This window comes from Acomys minous (genome assembly GCF_964271855.1).
Source record: "Acomys minous genome assembly, chromosome: 2".
NCBI lineage: Eukaryota > Metazoa > Chordata > Mammalia > Rodentia > Muridae > Acomys > Acomys minous.
The window spans coordinates 72,299,051-72,314,158 of NC_140484.1; the positions used below are offsets into that span (position 1 = coordinate 72,299,051).

At 46.8% G+C, this 15,108-nt stretch overlaps 1 long non-coding RNA gene across 1 annotated transcript; it reads left to right on the forward strand.

Annotated features, from left to right (window-relative positions):
• The first annotated feature begins 667 nt into the window (after positions 1-667).
• Positions 668-13,924, forward strand: LOC311592127. The gene is made up of 4 exons (XR_014777299.1): positions 668-1,259; positions 1,836-2,019; positions 13,042-13,162; positions 13,687-13,924. It is a non-coding gene; the product is annotated as an uncharacterized lncRNA (long non-coding RNA).
• The last annotated feature ends 1,184 nt before the right edge of the window (positions 13,925-15,108 follow it).

The window sequence follows — 15,108 nt, forward strand, 5'->3', positions numbered from 1 at the left end:
CCAGGCTGGCCCCAAACTCTCAGGTAGCCAAGGATGACCCACTTGCCTCTACCTCCCAAGTTCTTGGATTATAGGCATGTGCCATTGTAGTGACAATTCTGGAATTTTGATTTCTGTAAAAAACAAAACAAACTAACAAACAAAACAAACAAACCACACACAACAGAAATATAAGAATGTGATTTTGCTTCAATCCCAGGTGTGGAGATGCGGGGCTGCTTCACAGCAGCCGACTATGGTTTCTCTCATGCCGTAGCAGAGGCGTGGCTTAGCCAGCTGCACATAGTTTCCGTGACTGTGTGACATTTGGAATTCTGGGAGCTTTCCAGAGGGTGTATAAATGCTAGGGCCCAGAGAGGCGGGGTGGGTGGTGGTTGGTCTATTGTTGGGGGGATTGGTTGTGTTTTGTTAGTAGTTAGTCATGCTCAGAGAAGAAACAAGAAATCAGATTCACATCTCTCTGTCTCTGTCCATCTGTCTGTCTGTCTGTCTGTTTCTCTCTCTCTCTCTTTCTCTCCCCCCCACTCCTTTCCTATCTATTGATAAGGGGTGAAGGGGGAAGAATAAAGAAAGAGAAAAATAAGAACCCACAAAGTAGCAAAGACAAGCTGCATACCGTCATACCTAGCTAAAATCCCATTTTTCAGATGTTGTGGTATAGCCAAAGTATCCTTCCTTCATATTGGCCCTTGTTTATTTTTTCCAGACACAGTTTCTCTGTGTAGCTCTGGCTGTCCTGGAACTCTCTCTCTGTAGACCAGGCTGGTCCTGAGCCCACAGAGATCCACTTGCCTCTGTCTCCTGAGTGCTGGGATTAAAGGCGTGCGCCACTGCATCTGGCTGGCCTAATATTTTATTCACTTTTATAAATGCCTCTCCCAGCCCTCCAACCTGAGCTACTTGTGTGCCTTGCTCATGGTGCTTTCTTCCAGGGAGCTCGCCACAGTCTCTCATAAGCTCCTTGGTAAGGTAATGACTACATATGTGAAGGCTCTTTTGTTTTTGTTTTTTAGAGTCTTAATGTAGCCCAGGCTGGCCTTGAACTTACTATAAACTCCTGAACCTTTCTCTCTCTCTCTCTCTCTCTCTCTCTCTCTCTCTCTCTCTCTCTCTCTCGATCTGGGCCTTTAAATCCACTTCCTGTCAGCTGCAGAAGCAATCAGTCCTGTTTAAGCATGTATTGATTTCCAAGCATGGTGCACAGCCGTATTCCTGGTCCTTAGAGGATGGACTATCTAGGGCTAGCCTGGGTTACAATGGTAAGTGGAACTGTAGAACAAGATTGTCTTAAGAACACCACACACACACACACACACACACACACACACACACACACACACACACAGAGTTTCATCTGCAGGTAGAGAAAGACCCTCCTGGTATGGGCTCACCTTCTCCAACAGGGCCACGGCTCCTCACACTCCCCAAACAGTCCACCAACTGGGAACCAACCATTCAACCATATGTTGCCCATTTTCATCCGACCGCCATCCTGAGCATCTCTGTCCTAGGTTGGCATGGCTAAGTCAGAGAGGAAGACGATGCCCGACCTTGCTCACTTTATAATAATAGCTGAGTGAGCTGGACGTGGTGGCGCACGCCTTTAATCCCGGCACTCAGGAGGCAGGCATCTCTTTGAGTTCGAGGCCAGCCTGGTCTACAAAGGGAGCCCAGGTCAGCCAAGGCTACACAGAGAAACCCTGTCTCAAAACAAACAAACAAACAAACAAACAAAACCCCCCAACAACCAAAAACCAAAACAACAACAACCAAACAACCAAACAAAAAATAATAATAGCTGTGTGAAATCAATGTCATTTTTCGATGTTTTAAAGGACTAAAGTAATACAGAGAATGTTCTTCAATCGCAAGAGTAAAAAAATCTGAAAATAACAACAAAAGAAATTTAGGGAATTCAAAAATATGTGGAAATTAAGCAACACTATTCAAGAACTAAAAAGCCAAAGAGAAAATCTCCAAGGAAACAGTAGAAACCTTGAGATGAACGAAGGATTGCAGGTCAGTGTCACTGTACCAATTTTTTTTGTGTGTGTGATCTTTTTTTTCCCTTTGTCAGTGACTTGAGCCAGTGTTGCATACCTGTTTGCTGTTTAACTATTTTTAATTACGTGTGTGTGTGTGTGTGTGTGTGTGTGTGTGTGTGTGTGTCTGAGAACAGCTTTCAGGAGTTAATGCCTTCCACCATCTGATTCCCAGAAATGGAGCCCAGGTCATCAGGCTTGGCAGCAAGTGATTTTACCCACTGAGCCATCTTTCTAGTCCCAGCTATTCTATTTTTTGAGAGGGTCTTGCTAAGTTGCCCAGGCTAGACCCAAATTTCAAAGCCCCCCTGTTTTGAAGCCTCCTGAGTAGCTGAGATTATAGGCACGCACAACTGTGCCTATTTGTTTTTCTGAGGCAAGGTCTCTTGTAGCCCAGGCTAGCTTCAAATTCCCGGTCCTTCTGCTCCTACTCCTAAGCGCACCTCTGTGTCAGTACTTTAATTTAATGGCACATTCTGAGCTCTTCATTGGGGCTAACATTGCTTCAAATGCTCCCAGCTGTAGTGATGAGGTGCTGCCTGGCATGCTCCAGCTCGCAGAGGCAGAGGCTCGCAAAGGCTCGCAAAGGCCTAGATGTGTGCCATGGAGAAAAGTCCATGAGTTAGCTGGGCAGTGGTGGCACACACCTTCAATCCCAGCACTCGGGAGGCAGAGGCAGGCAGATGGCTGTGAGTTCAAGGCCAGCCTGGACTACAAAGCAAGTTGAGGTCAGCCAAGGCTACACAGAGAAACCCTGCCTTGAAAAGCAAAAACAAAACAACAACAACAACAACAAAATCCATGAGTTGTGCCCAGGTATGAGCCATGTCACTGTTAACTATGAGTTCAATGTTAATAAATCAATACTCGATGTTTTCGTCAATGGTGTGATTTTTCCCTGAACCAATGTTCAGCTTTAATTAAAAAAAATATTTACTTATTTAGTGTGTGAGTATGCACATGCGCGTACACATGCCACCAAGTGTGTATAGAAGTCAGAGAACTTTCAGGAGCCAATTCTTTCCATCTGTGGGCTCTGGGGATCTGATTAGCAGGCTCTTTGAGCACCTCACTGGCCCATTTGTGTGTGTGTATGTGTGTGTGTGTATGTGTGTTGTGCATGTGTGTGTGGTGTGTGTAGTGTGTGTGTGTGTGTATGTGTGTGTGTGTGGTGTGTGTGGTGTGTGTAGTGTGTGTTGTGTGTGTATGTGTGGTATGCATGTGTGTGTGGTGTGTGTAGTGTGTGTGTGTATGGTGTGTGTATGTGTGTGTGTGTGGTGTGTGTGTGTGGTGTGTGTAGTGTGTGGTGTGTGGTGTGCATGTATGTGTGGTATGCATGTGTGTGTGGTGTGTGTATTGTGTGTGTATGTGTGTGTGTGTGGTGTGTGTGTATGTATGGTGTGCATGTGTGTGTGGTATGTATGTATGTGTGTGGTGTGTGTATGTGTGGTGTGCATGTGTGTGGTGTGTGTAGTGTGTGGTGTGTGTGTACGTGTGGTGTGCATGTGTGTGTGGTGTGTGTGTGTGTGGTCTGTGTGTATGGTGTGTGTGTGGTGTGTGTATATGTGTGTGTGTGGTGTGCATGTGTGTGGGGTGTGTGTGGTGTGCATGTGTGTGTGTGCATGTGTGTGTGCATGTGTGTGTGTGTGTGTGTGTGTGTGTGTGTACTGGGAATTAAACTAAGCCTCACTAGACCTTTTCATTCTCAGTCAGGGCCTCTGTCTGTAGCCCAGGCAGACTGGGAACTCACCAGCTAGCAGGCCTTGAACTCTTGAACTCCCTGCTTTAACCTCCCCACTAGCTGGATAGTACAGGCCTGTGCCACTAGGGCTCTCTCAGCATGTGTCAATTTAGTGCCTGTAGTGACTTTACAGAATAGAAGTACTATGAATACTAGTAATCAACGTATTTATTAATTTATTATGTTTATTTTATGTATCTTTTTAATATTTCTTTCTTTCTTTCTTTCTTCTTTGGTTTTTTTGAGACAAGGTCTCTCTGTGTAGCATTGGTTGTCCTGGACTCACTTTGTAGAACAGGCTGGTCTCAAACTCACAGCAATCCACCTGCCTCTGCCTCCTGAGTGCTGGGATTTAAGGCATGCACCACCACACCAAAAGACAAGATCTTTCTATATAGCCCTAGCTGGCCCGAGACTTACCGTATAGTCCAGGATGTCTGCAAACTCATGGCAGTCCCCTTGCCTCAGCTTGCCAGGTGTTGAGACTGTAGATGTGAGCCACAATGCCTGGCTTGCTGTTTTGTGGGATGTACTTGGGATGTGCCCCACCCTTCCATCTGGCCTGTCATATTGTTCTTGAAGCTAAGTTTCCTTGTACAACATGACAAGTTTTTTCCTTGCTGGTACCCAGCTCTTCTCCTTTTCCTTGTCCTCCATGTCCTTACTGTGATGCGTCTGAGTGTCAGTCTCTTCCCGTCTTCCCTGCTGGGCCATCACCTAGTTTCTTGGATGTATAGATTAACATTTTTCACCAGAGTTGGAAAGCATTCACTCTTTTTTGTCTGTTTTCATTTGATTTAAGACTATGTAGACCAGGCATGCCTGGAACTTGCTGTGTAGATCAGGCTAGCCTGGAACTCAGAGATCAGCCTGCTTCTGCCGCTAGAGTGCTGCAATTGAAGCCACCATGCCCAGCAGATTCATTTATTTTTATTTTATGTGTTTTGTGTTTTGTTTGAATGTGTGTTTTATGCACCATGTACAGGCTGTGCATGAGGAGTGCAGATTAGAGTTCCAGACAGGCGTCAGCCGCCACATGGGTGCTGGGAACTGAACCTCAGTCCTCTGCAAGAGCAATAAGCACTCGGAACCATCTCTCTGCATCCCTTCTTTTTCTTTTTTTTTAGTTTATTATATTATGCATATGGGAGTTTGTCTGTTAACCGCATGTGTGCAGTGCCTAAAGAAAGAGTGGATGCCCTGCAGCCGGAGTTACAGATAGTCACAATGAGCTGCTTTCTCGGTGCTGGGCATTGAACCCTGGCCTGTAGAACAACAGCTTTCGCTCTTAGCCACTGAGCCATCTCTCCAGCCCTCTCTTTTACTTCTTAAAACATGGTTCCCCGGGCTGGAGAGATGGCTCAGTGCTTAAGAGCGCCACCTGCTCTTCCAGAGGTCCTGAGTTCAATTCCCAGCAACCACATGGTGGCTCACAACTATCTATAATGTGATCTAACACCCTCTTCTGCAGATAAAGCACTCATATGCAATAAATAAAATAAATAAATCTTTTTAAAAAACATGGCTTCCTTGAATGTATTTAGTTTAGTTTGAGGGTTGTTTGCTTTGTGGTCCTTGAGATGGGAAGAGAGAACTCAGAGTCCTGCATAAAGTAGCTGTTCCATTTCTGTTCCTCTTGTGGCCAATGTCCTGACAAAAAGGCGGAAGGGCTTAGTTTAAGGCATATAGGTCACTGTCCATTACTGCAGGGACATCACAGGGGCCAGAGCTTGAAGCACCTGGTCCCATCACACCCACAGTCAAGGACAAGCCAGACTCGTGCTCAGCTCTAGTCACCATTCTCAGGAGCCCAGAGCCCAGCCCTGGAAATGGTGCCACCCGCACTCGGGGTGTCTCCTCATCGAACCAACACTCAAGACGCTCCCTCACAGACAAGCACCACCACCAACTTTGTTTAGATAATGCCTTATTAAAATTCTCTTCTCAGGGGACTCTAGGTTTGTCAAATCGACAGTTAAAACTGACCAACAAGGCCAGGCATGGGGCATATGCCTTTAATCCCAGCATGTATGTGCCCTCGTGCCTAGGGAGGACGGAAGGGGCATTGGGTTTCCTGAAACTGGATTTACAGGTGGTTGTGCGTCACCATGGGGGTGCTGGAATTGAACCTGGGTCCTCTTCGAGAGCAGCAAGCTCTCTTATTGCTGAGCTCATAGAGTTTGTTTCTGTTGTTTGCTTTCTAATTGAGTTTGTGACCTGCCTAAGCTATTTCCTTTTTCTTTCTTTCTTTCTTTCTTTCTTTCTTTCTTTCTTTCTTTCTTTCTTTCTTTAAGATTTATTTATTAGCCAGGCGGTGGTGGCGCATGCCTTTAATCCCAGCACTTGGGAGGCAGAGGCAGGTGGATCGCTGTGAGTTTGAGGCCAGCCTGGTCTACAAAGAGAGTCCAGGACAGCCAAGGCTACACAGAGAAACCCTGTCTAGAAAAACCAAAAATAAAAAAAAGATTTATTCATTTATTATACAGTATTCTGCCCAAATGTGTGCCTGCACACCAGAAGAGGACACCAGATTTCATTATAGATGGTTGTGAGCCACCATGTGGTTGCTGGGAACTGAACTCAGCACCTTTGGAAGAACAGCCCGTGCTCTTAACCTCTGAGCCATCTCTCCAGCCCTAAGCTATTTCTTTTTAAGATTTATTAATTTTTGTTTTATTGGTATGAATATTTTGCCTGCCTGTATGTATGTTCACCACGTGCATGCTGTACCCAAGGAAACTAGAAGAGGGCATCAGACCCTTTAGGAGCACCAAGTGAGGTCAGCTAGTGACAGCTTCTAAGGGAAGTCTTCCAGAGGACTGCAATGCAGTTCCAATAAGGACCGGTGCTTTGGAATGTGACTTTGAAGCAGGTCCCTCAAGTGGCCGAAAGGTTGCTCTGACCTTCAGTGGGGATGGAACAAGTAGATTTAAATAGATTTTGTTGTTGTTTTTGGGTTTTATTTTGCTTTGCTTTTTTGAGTTTTTCGAGACAGGGTTCCAAGACAGAGTTCTGTAGACCAGGCTGGTTTCGAACTCAGAGAAATCCACCTGCCTCTGCCTCCCAAGTGCTGAAATTAAAGGCGTGCATGACCACACCTGGCTATTAATGCTTATTTTTATTACATTTATTAAGTAACTGAGTATGTGTATGCGCGCGCGCGCGCGTGTATGTGTGTGTGTGTGTGTGTACCAACTTGTACATGTGGAAGCCAGAGGACAAGTGTCTCAGTTAGGGGTACTATTGCTGTGATAAAACCTAAAAAAAACAAAAAAAAACAAAACAAAAAAAAACCTGGGGAGGAATCAAAGTCCACTGAGGGAAGCCAAGGGAGGAACTCAAACTGGGCATGACCCGGAGGCAGGAGCTGATGCAGAGGCCATGGAGGGGTGCTGCTTACTGGCTCGCTCCTCACAAATTGCTCATCCCTCTTTCTTATAGTATCCAGGACCTCCAGCCCAGAGGCTGCCCCACCCACAACGGGCTAGGCCCTCTCACATGCATCATTAAGAAAATGACCTGTGGAAAAGCAGCCGGTGCTCCTAACTTCTGAGCCAGCTCTCCAGCCCCATTACTTCTTATTAAGGAATGAATTCCCATAGGTCTTTACACTGATATTTTTGCTAACTCTATAAAGCTTAGTTTAGAATCATTTTATTTATTTGTTTGTTTGTGGAGACAGAGTTTTTATGTAGCTCTTTTTTATTTTTTTAATTTTTTATTTTTGTAGCTCTTTTTTTAAAAACCTTAATTTATTTATTACATATACAATATTCTGCCTGCATCTATGTCTGCCCACCGGAAGAGGGCACCAGATCTCATTATAGATGGCTATAAGCCACCATGTGGTTGCTGGAAACTGAACTCAGAACCTTTGGAAGAGCAGACAGTGCTCTTAACCTCTTGAGCCATCTTTCCAACCCTTCTATGTAGCTCCGGCTAGCCTTGAACTCACTATGTAGATGAGGCTTCCTCAAACTCAGATTCTTTTTTGTTTTTTCAATACAGGGTTTTTGGCACCACCATGCCCAGCTTTATTTACTTACTTTTTGAGGCAGATAGCTCAGGCTGGCCTTGCATTTTCTATGTTGCTGAGGATGACCTTGAACTTCTGTCCTCAATGTTTTGCTTTGCAACAGGGCCTGATAAGTCACCCAAGATACTCTTTGTTGTTGTTGTGTTTGTTTTGTTTTTCCAGACAGCGTTTCTCTGTGTAGCCTTGGCTGTCCTGGACTCCCCTTGTAGACCAGACTGGCCTGGAACTCACAACGATCCACCTGCTTCTGCCTTTGGAGCGCTGGGATTAAAGGCGTGCGCCATCATGCCTAAAATACTCTTGAATAGCCCTGAGTGCAGGCTAGCCCTGAGGCCGTGTTCCTCTTTCCACAGCTTCCAGAGTAGCTAGTAGCTAGTAACTTCCTGTGGCAGCAGGCCCAGTTTATTTGGTAGGTCTTTCTTTCTTTCTTTTTTTGGTTTCTTTGTGTAACAGTCTTGGCCGTCCTCGACTCACTTTTGTAGACCAGGCTGGCCTCAAACTCAAAGCAATTCGCCTGCCTCTGCTTCCGGCGTGCTGGGATTAAAGGCGTGCGCCACCATGCCCAGCTTGGTAGGTTTTCCAAACCAGGTCTTTTTATGAAGCCCAGGCTAGCTCTGAATGTGTGGCTTCTTGGCCTGTGCTCTTCAGGTGCTGGGATTACAGGTGCGCATCACCACACTTGAGTAATGTTCACACTGTTGGGGGGCCCTGAACAGCTGTGCCTGTGCTGCTGCTTATGTCGTCTGCACATCCCCAAAGGCTGTGTCTCTGCCTGAGATCAAGGCACAAAGCGGCTGAAGCCCTCAGCGTCGCCTGTCAGCAGTGAGGGAGTGCTGTGGTGATGCTGGGAGAAGGGGAAGTCGACTCTGCTCATGCAACTTCCTACTGTTCCTGCCACGCACTGCTAACGGATACCAGAAAGTCACGGCTAAGTCATTTAAGATGGTTCATAAGCGCAACGCAGAACAACACTGACCAGCTAGTGTTTTTGTTTCTTCAAACCAATCAAAGTTTGTCTGTGATGGTTGCAGGGCGGCACACAGCTTCTGTTGGAGTCTAGAGAGCAAGCCAGATCCAAGTCTGTGGCCTAGAGCATTTTGATGGCGTTAATGTCCTCGTCCCCTCTTTAAAGGTTCCATTTCCTCCTGACTATATCATCTCTTTTTTGTTAGTTTGCTTTTCCTTCTTTCTTTCTTTGTTTCTTTCTCTTTCTCTCTCTCTCAAACAGAGAGCCTTACCTATGCCAGCTTTGCCACTGCACAACCCCAGCTCCTAACTGCAACCTTAAGTCATTTTCTAAAAAATGTATTTATTATTTATACAGTATTCTGCCCACATGTGTGCCTGCCCGCCTGATCTCATTACAGATGGTCATGAGCCACCATGTGATTGCTGGGGATTGAACTCGAGACCTTTGGAAGAGCAAACAGTACTCTTAACCTCTGAGCCATCTCTCCAGCCCCCTTAAGTCATTTTAATCCTGAGCACCTTCTGGTTGAAAAGACAAGATGAAAGTTTTGAAGTTCTGTTTCCTCTTGGTCATCTGTTGATATTACACCATCTGCCCCAAGCACTGGGTTGGTCTCTTCCTTCTTCCAAATATAGCTGTGGCCTTCTTGCTGCTGGTTTTGTTCTTAGCTCAATCCACAGCAGCCATCCTGATGCTGTCCATACACTGTGTGTGTGGTATGTGTGTGTGTGTTGTGTGTGTGGTGTATATGTATGTGTGTGGTGTGCATGTGTGTGTGTTGTGTGTGTGGTGTATATGTATGTGTGTGGTGTGCATGTGTGTGTGTTGTGTGTGTGGTGTATATGTATGTGTGTGGCATGCATGTGTGTGTGTTGTGTGTTGTGTGTGGTGTATATCTATGTGTGTGGCGTGCATGTGTGTGTGTTGTGTGTTGTGTGTGGTGTATATGTATGTGTGTGGTATGCATGTGTGTGTATGGTGCATGTGTGGTGTGTGTGTGTAGTGTGTGGTGTGTATGTGTGTGTGTTATATGTAGGGTGTGTGTGGTGTATATGTATGTGTGTGGTGTGCATGTGCATATGTGTGGTGCATGTGGGGTGTGTGTGTGTGTGGTATGTGTGGTGTGTGTGTGTTGAGTGTATGTGTGTGATGTGTGTGTGATGTGTGTGTGATGTGTGTGTGTTGCATGTACACATGTGGAGGTCAGAGGACAGCTTGTAAAGCCAGCCCTCCCCTTCTTCCCCATGGGTTGCAGATACCGCATTCAGTCAACAAGCTTGTCTGAAGATGCCTCTACCTGTTCAACCGACTCTCTGGCTTCCTCCTCCTCCTCCTCCTCTTCCTCCTTTTAAGGCTAGGTCTTACTATGCAGCCTGGGCTGGTCTTGAACTTGTGATCCTCCTGCTGGGATTATAGATGTGTGTCATTATGCCCAGCCTCTTTTTAATAAAAAAAAATTCCTGTCTGCTCTGTTAGTCCCTTGAACTCCTTTTCTGTGGCATTTTCATCAATTTCCAAAAGGATGAGAAAAAACCATTTTGTTTTTCTCATTGGATAGTCTTGAAATTATATTTGTTAGTTCAGTATTGGAACAGGTCAATAGCTAGTGCACGGATGGCATTTGCAATAATTAACTTAGTGTCAGTTGATTGATGTAGTATTCTAGCAGTCAGACACTCTCTGGTTTACTCTAAGTACATAAATACATAACCACACACTTTCCGCTGTAGCGTTTAGTTCAGTTATCTGTTGCTGTACAAGACCCCACCATAAAGCATGTGTGCTGGTGCATGCCTGACTCCTGGCTCTGGGGAGGTTGAGGCAAGAAGGGAGCAATGTGCACAGCCTGGGCTGCATAGAGAAACCCCGCCTCAAAAACAAACAAACCGACGCATACCTTTAATCTCAGCAGTTTGTCATGGACAGAAGCAGGAGGGTACTGTGTGGTCTACACAGAGAAAGCAGAAACAAAACAAACAAAATCCCCTCATTTCCTGGCGTAAAAGCATACTTTTGGTTTTTTTGATACTCCTTGATTCTGAGTGAAGTTTAGAAGAAGGTGCAGAGTGGGTAACACTGCACTCCCCGACTCTCACCCCCAGCACCCCACTGCCAGCCCCATCTAGGACCACCGAAGCCCAGAGCAACAGTCAAATAGCCACAGCTAGAGTGGGAACCACTTCTTGCCTGGCTCCCTCACGCACATCTTGCCATCTGGGCGGCTGAAGGGTGGGACTGTAAGCCATAGTGTGTCTCCACCTGCGTCCTGTGTCAACACTTGCACAGTGGCTGCTGCTACCATGACTATTTCTTTCTCCTGTCCTCCTCCTCCTCTTTTTTTTTTTTTGTTGTTGTTGTTTGAGACAAGGTTTGTTTGTGTAGCCTTGGCTGTCCTGGACTCACTTTGTAGACCAGGCAGGCCTCAACTGACAGTGATCCACCTGCCTCTGCCTCCCGAGTGCTGGGATTAACGGCGTGCGCCACCACCCCCAGGCTAAAACATCTTTTTATAAAGAAACAGCGACATGGTTTTGAAAGCCATGAAATTTCAGCTGAGTGTGATGGCTCCCAGCTGTAGCACTAGCAACTTGGGAGACTGAGGGACCAAGAATCACTGTGAGTCTGAGGTTCCATACTGAGGCCCTGTCCCAAAAAAGAAAGGAAAAGAAAAGAGAGGCAGGGAGAAAAAGTATGTCTGGGGAAATAGCTCAGAAGTGCAGAGCACTGGCTCCCTTTTCAGAGGATCCAGAGTTGGTTCCCAGCGGCCACACGGTGGCTCACACCATTTGGAACAACAGTTCCAGGGGATTACATGGATTATATGCCATTTTCTGGCTTCCACAGAGCAGCCATGTACATAGAGCATACACACACACACACACACACACACACACACACACACACACACACACGCAAAACATCCATACTCATGAAATATAGTAATGTAATGAATATAATGTGGTATATAATGAAATATAATAATAAAACAATGTGTGGTTGCGCAGTGTGAGTGCAGGTGCACCTGGAGCCCAGAGGCTTTGGAACTCCCACAGCTGGAGCCATAAAAGATGGCGGCGGCGAGCTGCCTGGCATGTGCAATGGAAATCCAACTCCATTCTTAACTGCCGAACCATCTCTCCAGCCTCAGATTTTTTTCTTTTTTCTTTCTTTCTTTTCTTTTCTTTTTTTTTTTTTTTTTACATAAGCAAATCCATTTATTGCAGGCTAGGGATGTCTCAAATGGTAGTGCACCCACTAGCCTTTCGGTTCCTTCAGTTTTCTGACAGCAGACTCAGCTGTGGCTCCGGCAGTGGTGGTGTAGGCGCAGGCCCCACCAGCCACTGTTTCCATGCAGGAACCCCGGTGCCAGATGCCACTGCCTCCCCCTTCATCTCAGTCTTGGAGTGCTGGATAATTTCTATTTTATTCGCCATTTCTGGAGGGAGGCACCATAGCGGCTTCCATAGTTGCTCACCTTGGTTTGTTTAGCCATGTCACCAGAACCTAAGCCTAAACCTGAGAGCCCTCAGATTTTTTTTTTCTCTCCCTGAGACAAGGTTTCTCTATTGTGGTAAATATAAAAATATCCAAAAATGTTTATTATAAAATTAGCTTGTAATTATTATGGTGGTATTATCTAACCTGCGTTCGTAAACAATAAAGCCGCAGGCACCTGCTGTAGTTTAGAATAGTCTCATTTTACCTGGGGCTGGGCAGGTACTAACCCCCTAAACTACCCCCCCCCCTCATCTCCCAGCCCCATCCCAGCCCGTCTGCTCTCATTTTTCCTGTCCGGGCCACCTCCCACCCACAATCCAAAAACACTTGGTAATGTTGTTTATCTGGACAGCAAGCAGACCTTGGCATGGGGTGGGGGTAGGGGTGGGGGGTGTAGGGGTCGGGGCAGATTCCAGGATAGTCAGGGACTACATGGAGAAACCTTGTCTTGAAAAAGCATCTATACAGTATACATTCACCTGTACAGTACTGTTGCTGTTAAAAAAAAATTTTTTTTTTCCGAGACAAGGTTTCTCTGTGTAGCCTTGGCTGTCCTGGACTCGTTTTTGTAGACCAGGCTGGCCTCGAACTCAGTGATCCACCTGCCTCTGCCTCCCTAGTGCTGGGATTAAAGGCGTGCACCAACACCATCTGGCACCTATAAGATCTTAAAGTTCTTGTTCTGGGTCTGATTACTCATTATGTTGGGTCATTCCATCTGGAAGCTAATTCCTGTTTTCTTCTATTATTATAGAACTGGGTGTGACATGTTTGAGGACAGTTTAAGGAAATCTCAGTGTGAGTCCTCAGTACTTCCAGGAGGGGTAATGTCCGTCCATTTCCAGCTACCACAGCACAGCCAAGGGCGTCACACGGTGAGTCACTGCCTCTTCTGCCTCTTTTTCTCTCCCTCTCCTTTGGGACAGAGTCTCACCATGCACACCAGGCTGGCCTGAAACTGCCAGAGATCTGTTCGCTTCTGCCTCAATGCCAGGATTAAAGGTGTGTGCCACACCTTTAATCCCAGCACTAGGGAGGCAGACGGATTGCTGCGAGTTCGAGGCCAGCCTGGTCTATAAATCAAGTCCAGGACAGCCAAGGCTACACAGAGAAACCCTGTCTCGAAAAACAAACAAACAAAGATGTGTGTCACGGTGCCAAGCTTTCCTTTTCTTCTAAAGCCTGGTGTGATGCAGAATATGGGCGCCATTAGATGCCTGCACCCCAATATCAGACTTTCCAGCCTCCGGAATGGTGAGGTGAGGGAAATGAGCCGCTATTCTTTATAAGTCATCCAGTTCCAGGATTCCAAACAGAAGAGAGGGAAAAACGCTACCTCTCAGAGGAGGCATGGGCTGGACTCAGTTTGTCAGATGCCTTTTACTTATTTGTTTTTCAGTTGTCTGGTGACTCGGATATCTCCTCGTACTTAGCCTGAGACTGCTGGAAGTTGGTTGAAAGTTTTTAGCTGGATGTGGTAGCACGTGAGTCTTCAATCCCGGCAGCTGGATGCGGTAGCACGCGTCTTCAGTCCCGGCAGCTGGATGCGGTAGCGCGCGTCTTCAGTCCCGGCAGCTGGATGCGGTAGCGCGCGTCTTCAGTCCCGGCAGCTGGATGCGGTAGCGCGCGTCTTCAGTCCCGGCAGCTGGATGCGGTAGCGCGCGTCTTCAACCCCGGCAGCTGGATGCGGTAGCACGCACGTGTCTTCAACCCCGGCAGCTGGATGCGGTAGCACGTGTCTTCAACCCCGGCAGCTGGATGCGGTAGCACGTATCTTCAACCCCAGCAGCTGGATGCGGTAGCACGCGTCTTCAGTCTCAGCAACTGGATGCGGTAGCACGCGTCTTCAGTCCCAGCAGCTGGATGCGGTAGCACGCGTTTTTCAGTCTCAGCAGCTGGATGCGGTAGCACGCGTCTTCAGTCCCAGCAGCTGGATGCGGTAGCACGTGCATCTTCAATCCCAGCAGCTGGATGTGGTAGCGCGTGCATCTGCAATCCCAGCAGCTGGATGCGGTAGCACGTGTCTTCAACCCCAGCAGCTGGATGCGGTAGCACGTGCATCTTCAATCCCAGCAGCTGGATGCGGTAGCGCGCGTGTTCAGTCCCAGCAGCTGGATGCGGTAGCACACGTCTTCAGTCCCGGCAGCTGGATGCGGTAGCACACGTCTTCAATCCCGGCAGCTGGATGTGGTAACACGTGAGTCTTCAATCCCGGCAGCACGCGTCTTCAGTCCCGGCAGCTGGATGCGGTAGCACGCGTCTTCAGTCTCAGTAGCTGGGAATCTAAAGCAGGAAGATCATAAATTCTGGGCCAGACTGGTCTGTGGAATAAGTCTTAATTATTTTTTCAGTTTTCTTTTCTTTTTCTAAATCTTTTTTTTTTTTGGTTTTTCGAGACAGTGTTTCACTGTGTGGCCTTGGCTGTCCTAGACTCACTTCGTAGACCAGGCTGGCCTCCAACCCACAGAGCTCTGCCTGCTTCTGCCTCCCTGAGTGCTGGGATTAAAGGCCTGCACCACCACCGCCCGGCTTCTGTTTCAATTTTTAATGTATTTAAATTTTAATTTAACTCCTTATTACTAATTTTTGAAACTACAATATGATTATATCATTTTCCCATTTCCCTTTCTTCCTTTTAACACCTCTCATGTACTCCCTCCCCTTTGTTCTCTCTCAGTTACATGGCCTCTTTTTCTTTGTTTATATACGTATATTCCTAAACATATTAATCAACCTCCCAATGAGGAGGGAGAGCCTCAATTAAAATGCCTCTTAGGCCGGGTCATAGGGTCATAGGTCATAGGGCCATAGGCAGGCCTGT